The sequence below is a fragment of the Danio rerio genome, chromosome 6 (assembly GCF_049306965.1).
Source record: "Danio rerio strain Tuebingen ecotype United States chromosome 6, GRCz12tu, whole genome shotgun sequence".
Taxonomy (NCBI): domain Eukaryota; kingdom Metazoa; phylum Chordata; class Actinopteri; order Cypriniformes; family Danionidae; genus Danio; species Danio rerio.
The window spans coordinates 24,470,609-24,492,533 of NC_133181.1; the positions used below are offsets into that span (position 1 = coordinate 24,470,609).

General features: G+C 34.5%; 1 long non-coding RNA gene across 2 annotated transcripts; it reads left to right on the plus strand.

Moving 5' to 3' along the window:
* The first annotated feature begins 6,389 nt into the window (after nucleotides 1–6,389).
* On the plus strand, nucleotides 6,390–12,022 carry LOC108190486 (uncharacterized). 2 transcript variants are annotated; one of them, XR_001799728.4, is made up of 6 exons: nucleotides 6,390–6,499; nucleotides 7,431–7,464; nucleotides 7,563–7,698; nucleotides 7,890–8,004; nucleotides 8,097–8,233; nucleotides 8,685–10,940. It is a non-coding gene; the product is annotated as an uncharacterized lncRNA (long non-coding RNA). The 2 variants fall into 2 exon arrangements; XR_002457083.3 differs by having other exon boundaries at nucleotides 6,396–6,499; nucleotides 8,796–12,022.
* Nucleotides 12,023–21,925: the final 9,903 nt, after the last annotated feature.

Sequence of the window (21,925 nt, forward strand, 5' to 3'; positions counted from 1 at the left end):
TGGGTTTGATCCTCGACTGTGTATGTTAAATTTTTTTTTTTTTTCATTTTTATTGTTAAGACATATAATACTTTTAGGGTTGTTGAACATTTAAAGTTCTAAAGCACCGGTTTTCTCAAAAAAAGACGGGATAGTGTAATTAGAAACTGAATTGGAAATGACCTTATTTTAATATAGTCAGTCGTGAACTGAGGTGGGCCGGTCTGAGGCTTGAAACTCCAGGGCTGAAAAAGAGTCCCACTCCGGCCCTGCATACAGTATACAATAAGGGTTCATAATTTCACAGGTTGTAAACCTTTTATTCATTAAACACCCCATATAAAACCCAAGCACTAATGTACTCACGCAGGTACATGTAAAGTACATTTGCAGATAGCAATAGGTTGTCACCATCCTTGCATAATTCTTTATATATGTATACAATACTTGAATAAAAGTACATCGTTAACGTAATATACTTACGCGGTTCTTTGCGTGATGAATATCTTATTGTTACTCCCCTATTGCGCATATATTATGGTTTGTTCTTTTGCAATTTAAAGAAAAGTACAACGTTATTTCACTGTACTTACACGGTACTTTTCATGCTGAGTATCTGGTTGTTACCCCCTTATTACCCAAGCTTTACAGTTTGTTCCCTTATACTTAAGTAAACGTTAATTATACTTACACTATACGTACAGAAAAGTACACCGTTATTTCACTGTACTTACACGGTAATTTTCATGATGAACATCTGGTTGTTACCCACTTATTTCCCAAGCATTACGGTTTGTTCCCTTATACCTACACATACGTTCATTATACTTACACAGTACGTACAGAAAAGTACACTGTTATTTCACTGTACTTACGCGGTACTTTGCGGGTTGTAAAAGAAAGCGTTACCTGAAAATAATTTTATTATTTATTAGAATTTATTTATTTTAGTTTTTTAGCTCCGAATTCAATCTGACTCCAATTTAAATGATCCTAAAATTTAGATTATATTTCTAATTGTAAAAACGGATCACATTCATCATTTATGATTTAATTTAGAGTTTTGATATTTTCTGAGGTCCGATATTCTAAATTGTACGTTCATTAGGGACCAACATCGCTCACAGTTTCACGCCCCAGGTTTGCGCTTCTTCTTACGGACAATATGTCGACACTCTGAAAATAGTCAGAGGATGCAGGATTAACTATATTTGAATAAGCTGGTCGCATTAATGCTTACCTAGTCTTAAAAAAAACAGATCCTTAGCCAAGCCCATACAACTTGCTACTTCCAGTGATTAAATGATTAAAAGGTCTACATGTTATAGGCTCTCTATGGCTACGTATAATCAAATGTGCGTATTAATCAATTCAATTTATGCCATACTATAAAGGTTATGAAGACTCCTCATAATCTACTGGATACAAGGAATTTACAAAAATCCAGAATTAATCAAAACTTAACATTTTATTTGTCAGGTAAAATTGTATTCTGCCAATTACATAATAAATCATCAGGAAGCCAATTCAGAGATGAGACTGTAACAATACAACATCCATTAATCAAAGATAAATCAAAGAGTTAGAGATGCATACCTGACCAGAGAAATACATTGCAGCATAAGTCTCAGAGATGCTGCAATGGCGTGTCTTTTTACAAGATCTCCCCCCCGACCCATAGCACATCTTACCTTATATACTCAAGTCAAAACAAACAGCCATGAATTTAAGACAATAGAAGTGTCACAGAAACCCTGGCCTGGTGAATTTGAGGACTTAACCATCTCTGAGGAGGGAGAGCATCTTATCAAGATCTTATAAAAGTCAAAAACCTAATCAACATATACCAGTGAAATATTACTGTAAAATTAAGACCACTTTACCAATCACACAGAGACATTTAAAATGATACAAAACATGAATATAGTGCTGCAAGATACACCATATTAAAACCTTGAACATTTTATGTGAAATGTGCTCTAATTAGAAGGTGACATAAGGGTCAAGAAGGGGGGCTAGTGGTGGAAGGAGAAGGATGACTTTCTCGCATTACCCCCTGCTGTAGTGTAGCTCTGTTTCTCCAGCCTGTGTCTGCATTGTCAACACTCAACAGTGATTTGAATAGAACAGTTGAACAGCTGGTTTCTTCATCACTTCTCAGATTAGAAAGTGCATTAAAGCATTGCATCTTGTCTCATGAAATTCCTTAACAGTTCTCAGGGTCTGATATTTTGGATCCTTAAACGTGTGTTCTTGTTTTTATTAAAATTTACAAATCATCCCAACTTTTCTGGAATTGGGGTAATTACACCCGTCACTGACAGGCAGTTACTTTCTATATTGTATGATACCATGCTCTATTCCACTGCCTTCTTACGTAATCTCTTTTGTGCTGTCCAGTTAGATCAAAAGCAAATGTTTTTGGCCTACTTTCCACAGCAGATATAGCAGCAGGATTTGACCCAGAGTCAAGGACAACACATTTCAAGGTCACTCCTTCTGCACTAATATATATATATATATATATATATATATATATATATATATATATATATATATATATATATATATATATATATATATATATATATATATTACGGATGTGCGGAGCAGCCGGTATTTGTATTTGTATTTATATTTGTTGAGGGGGGAAAAGTATTTGTATTTGTATTTGTATTTGTATTCGAGTAAAATTCAAAATGGCGCAAAAATATATATTTTTTCTATTACAATTCTTATTTACGTTATAGTGAAAGTATTGTTTAATTATACCCATTATATAAATTATAGATATGCAATATTGGTTGTTGTTTTTGAACATGTGATAAGAAATGTCATTGAAAAGAAAATAACATAGAAGCCATTATCTCATCCATGGTTAAACCAACAACTAATAAAATACCATTGTGAATATTATGAACCCCACCACCACCGTTCTTGACACTGAATAGACGGAATAAAAACAAATATCACTTCAAAAAACTGTTCTTCTTCTGAAAGAACTTCTTTCCAATGCACAGAATTCCAAAAACTAAAATTAGCTAAATAAATCTAAATAAAACCCTGCCTGGGAGATCTGGCAGAACAAAAGTATTCTATATAATACTAAAAGATACAGCCCTGCTATTGTCATCTGCCTGCCACAAAACAGACACAAAGTTTTTTTTTTTTATGTTTGAAACTGACTTGCTGGGGCAGAATGTGGCTTTGTTGATGGTTTGGTGCTAGTGGAGGATTTAGCAGAACATAGCTGGGCTGATTGAGGGGATTGATGCTTGTGGGGGGTTCACAGACAGTATCAGGAGAGGATGCTTTAGTGCATGTGATAATACATTACATAGAAGGTTGCGCGGTGGCACAGTGAGTAGCACTGTCGCCTGACAGCAAGAAGGTTGCTGGTTCGAGCCCCGACTGGGTTCTCCCCATGTTGGCGTGGGTTTCCTCCGGGTGCTCCGGTTTCCACCACAGTCCAAACACATGCAATACAGGTGAATTGGGTAATCTAAATTGTCCCTATTGTATGTGTGTGAAAGAGAGTGTATGGATGTTTCCCAGTGCTGGGTAGCAGCTGGAAGGGCAGCCACTGCGTAAAACATATGCTGAAAAAATTGGTGGTTCATTCCACTGTGGCAACCCCAGATTGATAAAGGGATTTAGCCGAAAAGAAATTAATTAATGATTATGGATAGAAGATGTTAACAGATGTTTAATATCTCTGCCTCTGCTGATTTCACTTTTGCACACATTATACAGTATCACTTTGTTTTATCTGCAGCACCACTGACTGTAAAATGCTTCCACACAGAACCTGAAGGTTTTTTTTTTCTTTTGACTGGTGGAGGACCAAGAAATGGCTCAGCAGCAGTCTCATTTTTTCATAGTGCCAAAATGTATTTGAGGAGTTTTAAGTTAATAAAAAGTGACGGGAAGCTATGCTAAGGTTAACTAGCCTATAGCATATATCTTGCTGTCTGCAAAAGACAGTAATGTAGATGAACCATATAACTCCCATAGGTGCATATTATTCGACACAACTGCAAAAGCATCGTTTTAACCTTTATAAACAAACGTTAACGTTACTCTGTCAACAGTCTATTGTCTAAATTACCGCGCTAACAGAGCTAACGTTGCGTAAACAGAGCACCCGGTTGCAGACGTCCGATCAAACTCCGCTTCAACTCCGCTACAAGTTTATAAACTGCCTTTGGAACCCAATTAAGGTACAAAAATCTATTTAACAAAAATAATGATGCAGTGAAGTATTTTTTTCGCTCAGCCGAGCCTTCTGTCTGTTGCTGTGGAGAAGCGCCCTCCGACTTCTGACTGAGGCCCCGTTTACACTAGTGCGTTTTAGTTTTAAAACGGCGTTGTAGAATGAAAACGATCCGCGTCCACACTCGCGTTTTACCCAGCGTTTCTGAACAGCTCTCCGTCCACACCAAAACGCTGAAAACGCACATCACGTGACCACACAGACACTCGGGCAAGCGCTCCAGCATTTCTACCCAGATGAGAGCTCTGCTTGTCGGACTGCTCATCACACATCTCCCGCTGGATCTAATCTCACTATATTTGCTAAACGTGATATTTCATTCATGTTGTTGTCTTTATCTAACGACATAGGCAAATTCCCTGACTTTGGTCATTGGAATCTATTAAGTTACTTGTTCACGGGTAACATGTTTTGGTTAAGCGCAAAGATAAGTTAATGATTAATCCAGGTACATTGACTGATCGCTTGCCTTTATTTCCTACAATGTATAAACTTATTGTATGTTATACTTTTATAATTATCGATTATTAAAACTGATATTCAGCAAAAGAGAGGGTGTGTTTCGTATTTTCACTGAAATTGAAAGGAGGCAGTTGTTATAGGCTCCGTTTTGTTATAAATATCCACACAGTGAAGATGACGCTCATATATGCAGCACGACGCCTCAACATTTCTGCTGTCTGTTAAGTTGCTAATATTAAAAAGAAAATAGGCAGTTCCTTAAATCATGTTTACATTTTATTGTTGAGAAAGTGAAACTACATAGCCAAGGTGATGTGAATGAAGTTATAAAGTACACTGTTCCCTTTGAAGATTTACCCGTGTCCCCGTATGTTTTCCATATCAAACTGAAAAGGGGGAGACTGCAGCCTTGATCAATCTTGCGAAGTCTTAACTTACAAGAAGAGGATGCGAGACTGAACTGTGTGTGGGCTACTTAATATTGAGGAAAAGCCCCAATCAGATAGGCGAACGTTTGCAGCCCCGCCTCCGTTTTCAGATGTCTCCGTCTTTCCCCATCCACACTGAGACGGAGCAGCAGCGTTTTAGAATGAAAACGGCCTTTCCAGCGTTTTCAAAAAGCTCCGTTTTCGGCGCTCGAGAACTCCGGCGTAGTGTGGACGGATGGCGTAACCGTAGCAAAACTTATGCGTTTTCAAACTAAAACGCACTAGTGTAAACGGGGCCTGAGCGTCTCTTTCTCTCTCTCTCTCTCTCTCTCTCTCTCTCTCACTCTCACTCACGCGGGCATGCACTGTGGTCTCATGAGGAAACGCTGCTTTTTGATGTAGTGTTTTTCTTGCTCCCGAATACAAATAATTTTTCAAGTATTTGTTCGAATTAAGTATTCGTAAAAACACGCTATTCGTGCCTTTCCGAATACCGTATTCGGGTTCGGCTCCATCCTTAATATATATATATATATATATATATATATATATATATATATATATATATATATATATATATATATATATATATATATATATTATTTTTATTATTATTTATTTTTCTTTTTCTTTTTTGCTTGATAAAACTACTTATTTAAAAATGAGCTGAAACAACACAATTTTGAGATTTCATTACCACTTATTTTTTCAATGTTCAATCCACATAAATTTGTAAAGTGTTAAGTTAACTTAATTGATTTGTGTTTTGAGACAATCAATTGTGTGGAATACTCTTAAAAAAAGGTTCCTTGAGGTTCTATATGGAACCTTGGGGTTCTATACTTGGCCAGTGGAACCTTTTACCCAAAAAATGGTTCCATTTAGAACCCTCGGACTGCAAAGAACCTTTTTGATTAAAATGGTTCTATAATTTTTGAATCATAACATAATTATGTAGTAAGGATTCTAAAATAATTATAAGTTATAACACAGAGAGACAAAGCTTTTTGAGTCAAAACCTAATAAAATGAATGCTGTGGTCAAAAACTTAATCAGTGTACATTATGATGGGATTGTTTTATGCAGGTTTGTACAATAGCATATAACTTATAGGCCTAGTTTGTGTTTAACATTTTTGACAAATTATTTTGTGAAATAAATAACCAATTTATTTAGACTGTGCAGTAACATGTTGTTATGGTTTAATAATTTATTTGAAACTAATAATCATAAAAAAGCCCTCTGGTGACGTCATTCATTGACAAGGACATCGTCATCGACCAGTGGTGAAGAGCCTCGAGAGTGAAGGTTAATTTTTTCGAAAGGAGAAGTCCACTATTTCAGCTTCATCATTCAGGTCTCTTAGTACATTTAATATATATAGTGAAATATTTTGTATTATGAAGTAAGGTTTCTATTTGATAGAAAATCCCTCGTGTTAAATGGTGATACAGACTGAATGGGGTTAACTTTAGCGTTAATATGGATAAACACTGTGCTTGTGATGACCTCGGTCGTCACCCTTCGGTTCAGAAATCTGTTAAGTTGAATTTGTTCTGCTTTTTATTTGAAATAAGTTACAATATCGCTATACTTGTTTGTCAGTACTACTAATTAAATTACCGATAACAGTACACAGCTGTGTTATTTGAAGGCGAGCTTCGAGAGAGCGTGAATGAAGCATGTGCATGTTATTTTAAAATTAACTAGATTTGAGCCGATTTCATCGTGTTTTTCGTGTTGTTTTTAGCTCCAACCTTGAACAAACGCTCACTTTTAGCTTGGTTCGTGTGTGTTTTATCAGTGATTGAGCTAAACTCTGCAAAGTAGTGGACATTACTGCCCGCTTTTGAGACGTTCCCGCTAGTCTGCATAAAACCGCAAGATAGCAGTGCACCGCTCGTGCCCACACAGGCAGATTCGTGCCCGAGTCTGTGCACGCGCGGGAGGCCTGTCACGGTGGCAAGTTCTCCCTATGGCCAGGTCGTCCCTGAATATTATTGAAACCTTTAAAAAGCCAAACATATTTTAACAATCCATAGATGAAAGATCAGGTCTTATTTATAAAAGACACAAAAATGGAGACTAAATGTATTGTGAAATTATATATATATATATATATATATATATATATATATATATATATATATATATATATATATATATAYAYATATATATATATATATATATATATATATATATATATATACATATATATATATATACATATAGTGCAAAATAAGTTTAAAATAAATGTTTTAATGTATATTTTATTTTTCTTCAAACAGCCTGGAAACTGAACTGCATCATACAACTTGCTTGGTATGTATTATTGTTTTAAAATCCAAACAAAATGTATTGTGGTCAGTAAATTGAAATAAATATTATAAAAGACTTCAAGATTGTATTTATCATTACAGAAAAGTGTCATGGGACCCATATTAAGTTTCCAAATTTGATCTGCTGCACACAAGTAGCTTTGAAGAAGAAGGATCCCAGCTTAAAGAAAAACACGTCACATCCATAATTGTTTGACATCATCTTCAAGCACACCTGGTAAAGTATTGTATTTTATAACATGCATAATTCAGACTTGTTGGTTGTTGTGTACTGAAAAAAATATATTTATCACAAAAAATATTCTATTACTACTGCTGTTTTAATACAGTGAGAATATTAAGGTCGTTGCTTAATAAAAAGTCCTGCAGAGAAGAAATATGTATTGAAAGGTGTAAATTTGCCTACAGGATTTCTTGTTGCAATGTCTTCAAAACAAATGTAAAAATGAAAGGATTTCAGTGGTAAACTCATAATGATGGGATCAAAAGGAAGTGAACTGGACTCTGAGGGACCTAACACAAGGTAAGTTCATTTCAATACATTTTATGTCAAGATTAATTCTGTGATTTAAATTTATATTTACACACTCTACAAATGCTGTCTTTCTACCTCAGATTGTGATGGACCTAGAATGCGACACCGTTTACGAATAAGTCAAGAACCAAATGAAACACTATTTTCCAGAGTACAGATTATGGAGGGGTCTGCGAAACTAATGGAGCAGTTTCTTCTTCTTGGAGTGCCACAGCTTGTAAGTAACCAAACACTGTTACATTGTGTGCCAAATAGATATGAAAAATCTGTGTATATGACATTTTAAAGCTCATTTGGTAAAGCAATGCATTAGCAATGCCAAATGTGTTCCAGGTCTCACATATTAATAAATGTATAGATTAAACACAATCTAAGTCCCTTTGGATAAAAGTAGTTGCCAAATATGATGTATGTTATTTGATAAACAATTATTTTGTTTTGTTCTTATTCTAATTTTATTGTTTTATTTAATGTTCATACTGAATTGAGGTCACTCAGAAATGTCAATTTCATTAAATTCTGTAACAAATGAGATGCAGATTAAATAGAAAATATATTACAGCTGTCTACACTGTATTTCTGTATTTTTGATGACTTTAAAGTACTTGTATTGCTGAAAATGTGTCACTTGGAAACTTACACAAAGTAAACAAAATGTTTTAATTTAGGATACTGCATATCAGGACTTAGTGAAGAACACAGAAACATCTTTAAAAGAAATGGCCCAATAGAAGGGAAGGAAAGAAGGAAGTACTCAGCATTGAAATATTGTTTTACAGAAATCCAAAGGTCCTAACAGCTCTCCTGATTGCGTCAAGGCTTCACTATCCTCGCTCACTATCCTTCTGCTCCCTCATTTATCAGAGGCACCACAGTAGAATGAATTAACAATTACTCTTCACTCACTGTGGCCAATTCACCAATACCGTACGCATGCCTTTGGACTGTGGGGGCAACTGGAGCACCCAGAGGAAACTCAAACAAACACTGGGAGAACTTTCAAACTTCACACAGAAACACCAACTGACCCAGTCAGGACTCGAACCAGTGACCTTCTTGCTGTGATGAGACAGTTTTAACCAGTGAGCCACTGTGCCACCCATGGACAAAACTATTTACGTTATGAGAGGCCGGCAAACATGGACATGCTACAGGTTGTGGAATGGCTGTTCTCAGTGTTTTGTCTAATAATTTTGCAAAGTTTTGCGTGCGATTAAGGTCTTTGTTCAATAACTGTTTTGAAAATTATGTATAAAAATGGATGTTGCCCTGACCAATACATACATGTACCGTCAACTTGTTGAAATTGTAGTGTTATTTAATGGATGTTTGTGTATTGTTTCTATCTGCATTGTAATACATTTTTCATCATTTTAGAGATGTTTGAAAGTTTAGTTTTGCGTTTGTTCAATCAGTAAGCAAGCTTACAAATGTTTATTATTAAGTGAAATCATTAGAACTAGATTGTTGAATGCCATTAAGCTGATAATTATGTTTACTAACTAAATAGTAAAAATGTAAAATGTTTAGAGGTAGATCTTATACAAAGTACGCAGAGGTGCAATTTTAAATATTATCTAAAACTTATTTTGTGAAGTAAATTGAATAAATTTAAACAATTTGAATTTTCTGCATTGGTTTTATTTTTTATTCAATAATAAATAACATTAATTCAATAATAAATAGAGAACCCCTAAAATGGGTTCTATATAGAACCATGTAACTTAAATTCAAAGAACCATTTGGGGTTCTATTTAATGAACCCTTAAATGGTTCTATTCATAACCTTTTTGGGGTTCCATATATGAAGCGCTTGATAGAACCATTTTTGGTTCTATATAGAACCGTTTCTTTTAAGAGTGAACCCTGCGTTTTTTACAGTGTGTTGTTTTGTGTTTTTCCCCCTCATACTGTTCTCCTACTTGTCTTTCACGTCCTTAGGTTCTGTTCATTGGTTCATTCACCTGTCAATCATTCAATCTTTGACATCACATTGACCTCATATCCTATTGTCAAAGACCACCCCAAATAAAAAAGCGCACCAGACTACTTTCCAATCCCTTCATTCGTCCCTTGGCACCCCTCTGTTGTTTATTGCGTGAATAGTTTTAACAAAATCACTTGTTGAATGCGCATTAACAATTCTGTGTGCATAAGATGTTGTTGCACATGCATTAAGTTTTGATGTTTTTGTGGTGAGCATGCAAATTTAGCCCAACTCGCTTTCTCAACATAAACTCAGTGTTACAAAATAACAGAAATCCAGACAACAGTCTGATGACCAATCACAACATTCCTTTAATAACAGATGACTGCTGTAGAAAAATATAAGACACAGGGTAAATGATTTATTTTAAAGATTAAATGTCTACCCCTCGTTAGACTTTAATAATCAACTATACTTAGACTTTAATGATTGACTATTTTGTACATTGTTATGGTTTTTAGTAACTTATTATTATTGTTACTTTCTCTTCATTTCATTTAATTACTTAATACATATGTTTTACTTTTATTTATTTCTGCTCTATTTTTGGCCTTATTATTATTATTATTATTTTCTCTACCTTTATTTAACATCAATGTACATTGTCTTATTTTTCCATTCTTAGTAGGTACTGTACTAATGTCACCATGCATAACAATGGCATATATCCAAGTAAACTCTAAAGCAAAAAATGACAGCCAAAAATAACTTATAATGCAATGCACAATATGTGCAAACCATTATACTTGCATATATGCCATTCTTATCCATATAAATAGATTGAGTTTTAGTTTTAGCTTTATTATCCTTTCGTGTGTGTATGCCTATTGTCATTAGTACACTATGTCTCAAAATAAAATTTTGTTTTTACATAATATTAACTCATGCAACGTGTGCATACTTTTTCACAAAAGTACAAACAATTAGAAAGATTTAGAAAAAAATAGATACCAACATAATTATAGGTAAACAGATGTCTCTGCCTTTTCTTGACCCCTAAAATTTCACCAGTTTGCCTCCTGGCTCCAGTAAAAGAGTCTTGGGCAAGAACATTTTGACAATGCTTTAAAAATATAGTCACTTGAGAGTTTAGTAGGGAATGAAAAATATTCACTTCCTCTTTCACCTACATTTCTTAGACATCATTCACATGACAGTCTGTTCCACTGTGCTGAAAATAATACTTGTCAAATGAACTTTTGCTTTATAAATCTACAAACCAGCAGACCCTGTAACCTGATGAAATACCCTATGTGAGTATTTCTGGGGATTATAGGATATTATAGCAGGAAGAATGACCATTATGTAAATTTAATAATGCAATCTCAGGAAAGTCTCGGGTTACGTATGCAACCATAGTTCCCTAATAGGTTTGAGACTGTGTCCATTCAGAATGCTAAGAGAACACTTCTTTTATATGTCTTAAAGCACATTAAATTAATGTGAAATTGTGAAATCAATGAAATGTAATTGGACAATGATGTGACGACTTGTCAGACCATCAGGTATAAAAGCTGGAACTGAACATTCAGTTGTAACTTCAATCTTGCTTGAAAGAAGTAACAGGCAGGAGGAAGTATGGTGGTAGACGCAGTGTCTTGTTTCCTATCAGTTAACTAAGTTGAAATGTTCCCATTCAAGGGAACTTCAACACTGCGTCCAAACAGAACGTTAGGGTCACTGCTTACTATACGAATACACACTTAGGTTATAAGAACTGGGAACCCCAGAAAGGGGGCCACATGCCGCACAAATCTACGCAGAGTAGACCAACAGTGCCACCATACAGATGTCTGAAAGGGCAGAGCCCAAAAGAGAGGCCATGGAGGCCACTATGACCCTTGTGGAATGGGTCCTTACCAGAGTGTTGCATGTTTCACAGTAACACATTACTGTACTCTAATTACAGTTTTTGTGAACGCAGTAATGTAACAAATGACATTTTAAATTCTTGTAATTTGATTAAATGTACTTAAGTCAATGTAATTGCATTACTTTTGTTACTAATAAAGTTTTTAGAAAAAAAAATCATTTAAATTACGTTTTCCACTTCAACGTCAGTTAATAAGCATGCGCTTTTAAATTGCTGGAGAACGCAAGATGAAATGGCTGCTTACCAGAGTGATTGATTCTCCAAGTGGAAATACAGACATTACTTTGAATTCATTAAGAGTTAAAACAAAAATATTGCTGTGAAATGCAGCATGTCTAGTCCCTAAAGAACCTTTAACTGCTTTTAATTTGACCAGCAACTTGTTCAAGAACTTGAACAGAAAGCATTCTATGACAGTACTCATTGCCAAGGAGGACACCTTAACAGGCTAAATTGGATTTTTGTGCAGGATCTGAAGTGAAGTTATCTTCTGACTTTGAATAGAAGCTTATCTTCTTATGGGGCTGTTCACATATCGTGCACAGCTTTCACGTGCATAAAGAAAATGGGCACTTGCAATTTCAAGGCACACCCAAATGAAAACATCTCCTCTTTTTAGCATGCCACAACCACACAGCAAGTCACGTGACAAGAACTGACCGATAAGCTTCATACTTTGTATGAAATATACACATTTCAGTAGACTTCTAGACATTTTGTGTAATCTATTTATGTTTAGACCTCACCTAGACCTCTCATGTCTCATTTTCTGCAGGATGTGCACAGCTTCAGGCATTTGGACTGAGAACGCTCTTCATGCTTTTCATTGGCCATATGCTTCAGAAGCTGGTTGCACAAATTGCACTTTGGCTTTTACTCAGGTAAGCTTGAGTATAGTTTGTGGAAATTACAGGTTTAATAAAGTGGATTGTATTTGATCTGGTTTTGTTGCCACACTGTAAAAAATAAAAAGTTGAGTAAACTTAAAATTCTAAAGCAACCGGCTGCAAAGAAATTTTGAGTTTACTCAACTTCAGTGGTTAAAGTTGTGCCAAATTATTTTTTTAAGTTGACTGTAATGGCTGGTTTAAGTCATGACAACTTTCAAGCCTAAGTTCATCTAACTTGTCATTATGAGTTTGCCTAAAATTAAACAGGGGTTGAGTAAACTGTAATAAATTAGTTGGCACAACTTAACAGAAGTTCAGTTAACTCAAAGCTGTGCAGCTGGTTGCCTTAATTTTTTAAGTTGATTTAATCTTTATCTTTTAATTCATAATTTTATGGAAATCTTATATCTGCGCTTCTCAAACAAATACCTGTATGACTCTAAGTATGAAGTTAAGAGATTACAAAACACACTATAAAACACAATATCAAAGAATATATTTATTGACAATTCTGCAAACAGCTTTCTGTCCAAATGAAATGTACTGCAGTCCAGTGAAGGAAAAGAGGCAACAAAAAGGTAAATCCTCAAATCCTATATTGCCTTTTAAGTGCTCGAGTTAAGCAAAAGTAATATTTAAAATGCTTGCACTATCAACATTTTTTTCAAAGTGCAAAAGTAATTAGTTTTGTCACGATATTTTAATTTTGTTACCCATCAGTTCTATAATTTTAAAAACGTCCATTTCCTGCTAACATTTGAGCGTTGTTGACCATGTTTTAAACACTGTTATATTGCCATTGTGTTCACATGCTCAACAGAAAAGACTGATTGGGCGTGAAGATCATCAGTTCACCAAACTCACTGCTGTTTACTGAGTGTAATCACAGATACAGGGACACTTAAGAATTTCACATTGATCAACTGGTCTGTGTATAAGCTGACACAAGTGTTACGCTGATGGATCCACTATGCGACGTTTTGAAACACTCCAGTTTGTGTGTGTGTGTGTGTGTGTGTGTGTGTGTGTGTGTGTGTGTGTGTGTATCTGTGTTTTCACTCCATGAACATCAGTGAAGAGCAGTGAAATGGTGAACTTCTCAGCCAATCACAGTCATTTATGTTGACCGCTTGAACACAACAGCCAATCTATCAATTGGTGGGAAATGGATGTTTTTAAAATTTGAAAATGTCCATCTCCATCTCTTTTGTGCAAATATCTTCTGGCTCTGTGTCCTGCAGTAAAAAGAAACATAAAAAGAGGATGAAAAACTATTTTTTACTGCTAAATCACAAACATCTCCAAAAAGCAAGGTAAAAAAAAGCAAAGGCAAAGCAACTTAATTTGGAAACTGAAGGTAGTAATGTCAGTAACACAGTCATTTATATACCTTCTATTTATAAAACCTTTCAGGTAACACTTTTATAATAATGAATCATTTATTAAGCATTAGCAAATAGTGAATTGATTATCCGTTAAGCATCAACTCTACATGAATAAACATTAGTAAGCTATTTAATAAGTACTAGTATCTAATAAATAAGTACTAGTATCTATTAAATAGATACTAGTACCTGATGAATAAGGACTAGTATCTAATACATAAGTACTAGTATCTATTAATTAGGTAGTAGCATCTCAGTAACAGGTACTAGTACCTAATGATTAACTACTAGTAGATAAAAAATATGCACTAGTCACAGCTGGAATACATACTAGTCAAAACTGAATAGTTGATATCTCAATTAGAGATCCCATAGAAATGAATGGGAAAATGTTTAATTCATTACGAGTAACAACAGAATAGTAACTAGTCACTATTAAAATAAGTACTAGTAACTAATAAATAAGAACTAGTATCTATTTAATAAGTACTAGTATCTAATAAATAAGTACTAGTAACTAATAAATAAGTACTAGTAACTAATAAATAAGTACTAGTATCTAATAAATAAGTACTAGTAACTAATAAATAAGTACTAGTATCTAATAAATAAGTACTAGTAACTAATAAATAAGTACTAGTAACTAATAAATAAGTACTAGTATCTAATAAATAAGTACTAGTAACTAATAAATAAGTACTAGTATCTAATAAATAAGTACTAGTATCTAATAAATAAGTACTAGTACTTAATGGAAAAGATACTAGTATCTAAAATATAAGTACTAGTAACAAGAAAATAGATACTAGTACGGGCTATAGAATAAAAGTTAAAACGGCTTGCCATAGGTCATTAGCTATTGTCACATTAAACCAGATGCTCTGACCCTGAGAGATGACAGGTGGCACCACTTTACAATTGAAGGGCATTAATTATGGTTATTCACAGGTTAGTCATTTTCATCAGAAATTCCCAACATGTTTTAATTATTAAAAATGAAATTTGCTTTATAATTATTGTTGCAGCACCTGTTTTCACTCCCTGGTCAGCCGGACTCAGTCATGGTTGTTCTACTAAAGACTAAGTGATGAAAATGTAGCATCCTTTACTGAGGTGAAAACAGTGCTACAAACTTTTCTTTTAGGGAACAAACTGTTTTGTAATTTTGAAATTTGCAAATAGGGAGATGATTTTCAGACACTCTGGTGTAAGCTGAGAAAATATGATATACTTTTCCTTCTATGCTAATGAAGGACTACTGAGACATTCCAAGCATGGGATGGGTCCTCCTGGTGAGGCAGAGTTCCTCACAGCTCCGATACACATCTCTGCCATTTGCTTACAGTAACCATGTGCTCTTCACCATACACAATTCATCTGCTTGTGTTCTTCTTTCAGATAACTTTGTCATGTTTGGTGTCATTTGACAGTTTATGACTTCAGTGTTGTAGTGATGAAATTAACAGAGACATTGATCAATTGTATTTCAATCTACAATATATTTACTATTGTTGGGTCATGGCTTGAGGAGAGTATGTTAATGTACTTCTCCCCCACTTCATCTCTTCAACTTTCTTCTCACGTTCAGCTGGTTTTGGGGGTTGGTTTTCACTCATGTTTGACAATGCTTTGCTCAGGGTATAATAGGGAAAGCTAACTGTTGATCTGGGAAAATGGCTTTTACTCTGCATCTCCCGCACACCAGTGCGTAGCCTCATATGCTAACAAAGGCAGTTTCACTGTCTTTGTTGCTCAGCAGTGCATATGTTACAGCTAATTTCTTTATACAGTATGTTAGTTTGTGTCATTCTAATGTCTGTATATTTAAACATGTAACTTAATAAACAACTTTGCCTGCTTTAAGACATTGAGATTCTTTCTCTTTATCAATGATGATAACAACTATAATGGAGTCAGATTAATTACAATGGAGTCAGATAAATAATGCATTTAAACACGCTATCCTTCAACTGCTTTCTGTTTCCGACTATTGGTTCAGAATAGCAGCATAAGCTTCAAGCCTTACACTGGTAACTGTGTGGTAATGTGGCTACAATATCTGGAGATTTTCCTTATGACGTCAGCTTTCTCGCTGTTTTCTCCTTTCTGTTTGGCAAACATGGCTTTATTCTAAGGGCTCTATTTTGATGATCCATGCACAAAGTGCAAAGCGCAGGGCACAAAAGCATTAAGGGTGTGTCAGAATCCACTTTTGCTAATATAAGGATGGAAAAATCCATTTTGTGCTGTGGGTTGAAAAAAGGGTTGAGCTTATTTTCGTAATGAGTTAAGGTGTGTTTTGAGAATAAACCAATCAGAGTCACATCTCCCATTCCCTTTACGACTCAGTTGCGTTGCGCCATAGCGCATTTGCTATTTACATGACGGACTCTGTAAGTGCTCTGAAACTGAGCATTTCACTAGCAAGAAAACAGTTAAACTGAGCATCTACAGTGCGAGAATGAGAGATAAGGCCTCCTCATTATTTACTTTCACTTTCACTCTTGTGGATAGGAAAACTTGTTGTATGCACAGACATCCATTAGCCTATAAGTAATTAATTTCATTCGTTAAGTGCAAAGATTTGTTTCAAAATTATTTCTAAATTCAGTTCTAATTTCCAGCAAACAAATAAATTAGCAATAATAACGAAGTGTGGTCAAAAAACTGAGTTACATCCAAATACACATGCTGTGCCCCATATGGTCAACAACCTGATAGGTGAGCAAATCTAAGCTTGTTTTTAAGAAAATAAATATAAATATGCATATAATAAATAATACTTTTAATAATAATAACATTATACAAAAGCAAATTGTTATGAATGAACTGAGAAAGCCCCCGAGATGCAGAAGGCATGAAAGTATAGTTTTTATATATATGTAGGCTAGAAAATAATATGTTTTGTAGTATTTTAATCCTTTATATTTATATTCTATATATATCCTTATTATATCCTATATATTTATATATCCTTAATATTTTAATTCTTTTTCAAATGAAAAGATATTTGCATATTAATTTACATTCGGTCTGTATTAAGCAGTGTGTAAGCGAGGCGCACAACTACTGTAACACTCTTTGCGCTAGACTTTAGACCGGCTCTGTTCTGGTCTATAGATCATTCTATTATACAGTAGTTTCTCAAAATAGCAAAGCACCAGTAATGCGCCTCAACACGTCTTCTTTTTTAGACCAGAACGCCTATGGGCGCACATGTGAGTCAAATGCATTTGCTATTTAAACAACGTGATGCAAAACGTCAAAACGACTCTTGCGCCAAGCCGAAACTAGCAAACAACAATTGCGTTGTGCCTATCATGCACCGTCGGGTGTATGATAGGGCCCTAAGACTTTAAATGTTGCCTTTTGATTCAGCATTTACTTGACAGTGCTTGAAAGTGTGTTTTTGATTTTTCATGTGGACAGAATTTTTTTTATTTAATGATGGCAGGAAAAAAGTATAAAAATACCCATGTACAGTATGTGCATACACGGCCTATGTTGCTATGACAAATTAGGTTTTCAACATGACCTGTTCCAGAGCAGGGCACGTTCGAGGTTTAGTTCACCTATAAGCATTAAATATGTGTTCGTTATGATGTTTCTTTATATATATTCTTTATGTACAGTTGACTGTTTATGTACTGTTTCTCCAGAAAAAGGTTATTTACCAGACACACTACAAGCTAGCTTCACAACTTAACTATATTTTTATGACATGTTGTGTGTTTGCTTTTAATGTCCTGCCTTAATGTGCACATGCCTTATGAACTTAGCGTTAACAGAAAAACAATAATTATTGATGATCAGAGTCATGGTACCATCAAAGCCTGAGGACTGTTACACAAAACTAGTTAAACAAACACAAGGTTGCGGAATAAGTTTAGGAATGACAAGCCAAAAATTCTAACTGGTTAAGTTAAGGAGTTAAGGTTAAGGAGTGTGTGTCTGACTCTGGACCACATGTATCAGAAAGTGTATCCACTGCTTTATTCACATCTGTTATGATAATGAACAAAATATACCTGATTAAAGACGTGTCTTCTTTCATAATTGTCCTGACAGAATTGTCCTAAGGCTGTCGTGTTGAATTATGTAGCGATTTTACTGACTTTATAACAAACATGCTCAGTTTTAAAAATGTTTGAAAACATGCAGATGATCACAGAGAGCTGAACAAATCTTTTAATCCCAGTTGCTTTGCGCACATCCTGTCTTGTGGATATGATTTTATGTGCTACTACAGTTAATACACGGCTGTCAATCAATTCGGTGGGTGGAAAAACCGGTAACAATTTTCAGTAACAGTACATGAATAATGATGTATTAATATGTAAACTAAACATTAGTTTATTATGAATTAATGATGAGTTAAGGTATGCACTAATCATGAATTAACTTTAACAACAACTTGATTTACATGAGTTCATGTGTGAATGACGGCTACCTTAATTTCTTGTTAGCACATGATTGTTTATTAATTACTGTATTAATTACCACATTAGTTTATGCTTAATTTATCCATGATGAACTCATGATATGTTAATGTATAATTATGTTGTGTCTTTACTTGGAGGGGTACATCATCATTAATCCATTCTTAACTACTCATGAACTCCTTATACATGTCCAACTAGTCAGTTTTCACTGAATAACAATAGAAAAGTGTTCTGTCAACATCACTGTTAGACCTTACCAGGCTTTTTTACAGAAGAACACTGGCAACACTGTTGCCAGCTACTCACTGTAAAAGTTTGGTTACAGTAAGTAACTGGCAACAGTGTTGCCAGTTAATTACTGAAACTGAACCATTACAGTGAGTGGCTGGCAACAGTGTTGCCAGTTGTTTACTGTAACTGAACCATTGCAGTGAGTAGCTGGCAACAGTGTTGCCAGTTAATCACTGTAATAGAGCAGTAGTGGTAACTAACTGGAAACTGTGTACAGTTAATTACTGTACTGTAGTGTTACAACTCACAGCATTATACTGCATACACAATAGTATGTCAAGGTGTTACTAAAATTAATTAGTATTCTTACCTGTTATTAATTCTTTAAATTAAGTTGTAAATTCTGACAAATTTATTTTATTGTTTGGGCAGCAAACAAATATAAAACAGAAAATGTATAACAAAATTAAGAAATCAGCAGATATAAATATCATCTTGCATATTACTGAGAGCCCCAGGTCTGCACAGCAAGGCTGCAGTCAAACTAACGTTTAAGCATGCAAAATTCTCTCATATGGCTCTGCGAAAAGGAGTGGGATTAAACAAAATATTTAGAGATTGAAAAAGCAAGCAACTGGTCCATAATTTTTGCTCAGAGAGGTCATGGTTTGATCTTTGATTAGTCTCAAGCAATCACATGATATGATTTCGCAGTTCAGAGTTCTCCAAGCTTGAACTTTCCAATGCTGCAAACTGTAAAATTTGTCGCATGAGCATGCATTCCAGGTCTGCAGCATTCACATGCGTATGAATGGAAGTCTAAAGGGAGAAAAGTGCAGTGTGACTGGGACTTTAAGCTGTAACTCTAATTAAACACACCTGATAAAACTAATTAAGGCTCGTTAGAAATCTACAGGTAATGTTGAAGAAGGGTGGGAACTAAACTCTGCTGCCCTGCAGTTCTCCAGTAACTTGGAGTTTGACCCCCATGGTATATAGCAGGGGTGCTTAATCCTGTTCCTGGAGATCTACGTTCTTGCAGATTTCAGTTGCTACCCATATCAAACACACCTGCCTGTAATTATCAAGTGGTGTTCAGGTCCTAATTAATTGGTTTAGGTGTGTTTGATATGGATAGCAACTGAAATTTGCAGGAAGGTAGATCTCCAGGAACAGGATTAAGCACGCCTGGTATATAGCATACTTTTAAAGCAACTGCTAACATTTATCACAATCACATATCCAATAAACACACAAACACACACACAAAGTGCTGCAGTGAAATGTGTTACTCTCTCCTCAATGCTGACCATGCAAAAAAAAAAAAAAAAAAAAAAAAAAAAACTGAACAGCAAAAAACAAAATAATTATTTTAAATTTTAAAGTTTTAAATAATTAAAAGCTCTGTCAAATCTCAAAAAGTTTAAAATAATTATAGAAAACAAAAATAAAGTTGGCAACACTGAAAAACCAAAGGATCCAATCTTTTATTGTTATAATTATCTCATGACAACAAACTTTTTTTATTGTTTCAAATATAAATTCATAGGTGGAAACACAGCTCTGAAAAATACTTAGCAACAAACTCACAACCTGGGACCGGACAGGGGAGCTTTTGTGTGTGGATGGCTATGTGTATCATGTTTTTGTGATTCCCTGTGATGATGTGCACATGTTACCTTACTGAGGTGATGGAATTTAATTTTGGCTTAGTTGCCAGAAAGATACATACAACTTTTAGCATCTGTACATTATGGCAGTATGCAATATCCAATAAATACTTAAACTTAAACAAAAGTAATGTAAGAAGTTATATGAGGAGAGGCTGACTAGCTAACAATGTAGCTTTCAAGTACACAGTTCAAGATAACAACAATATAACTTAAAACACAGCCTTATTTTAGAAACCCTCAAAAACATTTGAACACATTTTACTTACTCATTTAAGATTCTTATTTAAAGCCTAAAACATATCAGACTCAACATCTGAATTGATAGACAGAGAATAGAGCACACTCAGCAGTAAACAAATCAAACACCTGGCTTTCTTAAAGGGCCAGCATTTTCTGAAAACTCTTTCTAACACCTTTGTGTTTAGAATAAGACGGACAGCCTGTGGGAGTGTGTGGTAATGCCTAAATCATTGTTTTTTTTACAGTTATTTACTGCACAATCTACAGAGTAACAGTGCAGTTATACTAATTAAACACACCTGATCAAACTAAATCTAAAGGTAGTGTGTTGAAGCAGGGCTGGAACTAAATTCTACCAGGCTGTGGCCTTCCAGGAGTTTGACACCCCTGGTACATAGCATATTTTCAAAGCAACTGCCTACATTTATCACAGTTATGCACATATTGTTTAATAAAAACGATAAAAATATACTATAATATAAACTTCATCCATAGAAAAAAATAAATAAATAAATAATCTGATTCTCATGTCGTTCCAAATCTGTAGTAATAATAAAAAACACAACAAATATCATGGTTTATACATTTATTTAGGAAAGCCTTTATACTGTTAATGGCACTTTTACTTGCCAGTTTTCCAGACAAATTCATTGAGTCTCTGCAAAAATGTATGTGCGTGTTGTTTAAGATATATATATATATATATATATATATTTTTTAATAACACATTTTTACTAGTTATTTAGCAAAATACTAATATTCAGTTGAAAGTGCAATTTAAAATCTTAACTATAGGTCAAACTAGGCAATTAAATTTGATTAATTATAGAAAAAGTAAAAAAAGTTATAAAAAAATATTGTGACAATTTCTTTGCTCTGTGTGAATATTTTTGCCTTTAAATGCATTTCGTCCATATCTTACACTTTCCTTTTAATAAGCTATGTGGCATTGGTTGACTCCTGATACTCAATGTTAAAAACATAAAAGGAACCAAAGAAAACACAGAGATAAAATAAATATAAAATAGCAACATAAAGCATCAGAATAGATGGGGCAGTAATGGTTGAACAGTAATTTACCATTTATTATCACAGTAAATATCTGTAATGGTACATAGAGTAAATTACTGTAATTTATTCTTTGCACTACAGAATTTCATACAAATCCTGCTCCTTTTACAGTAAAAT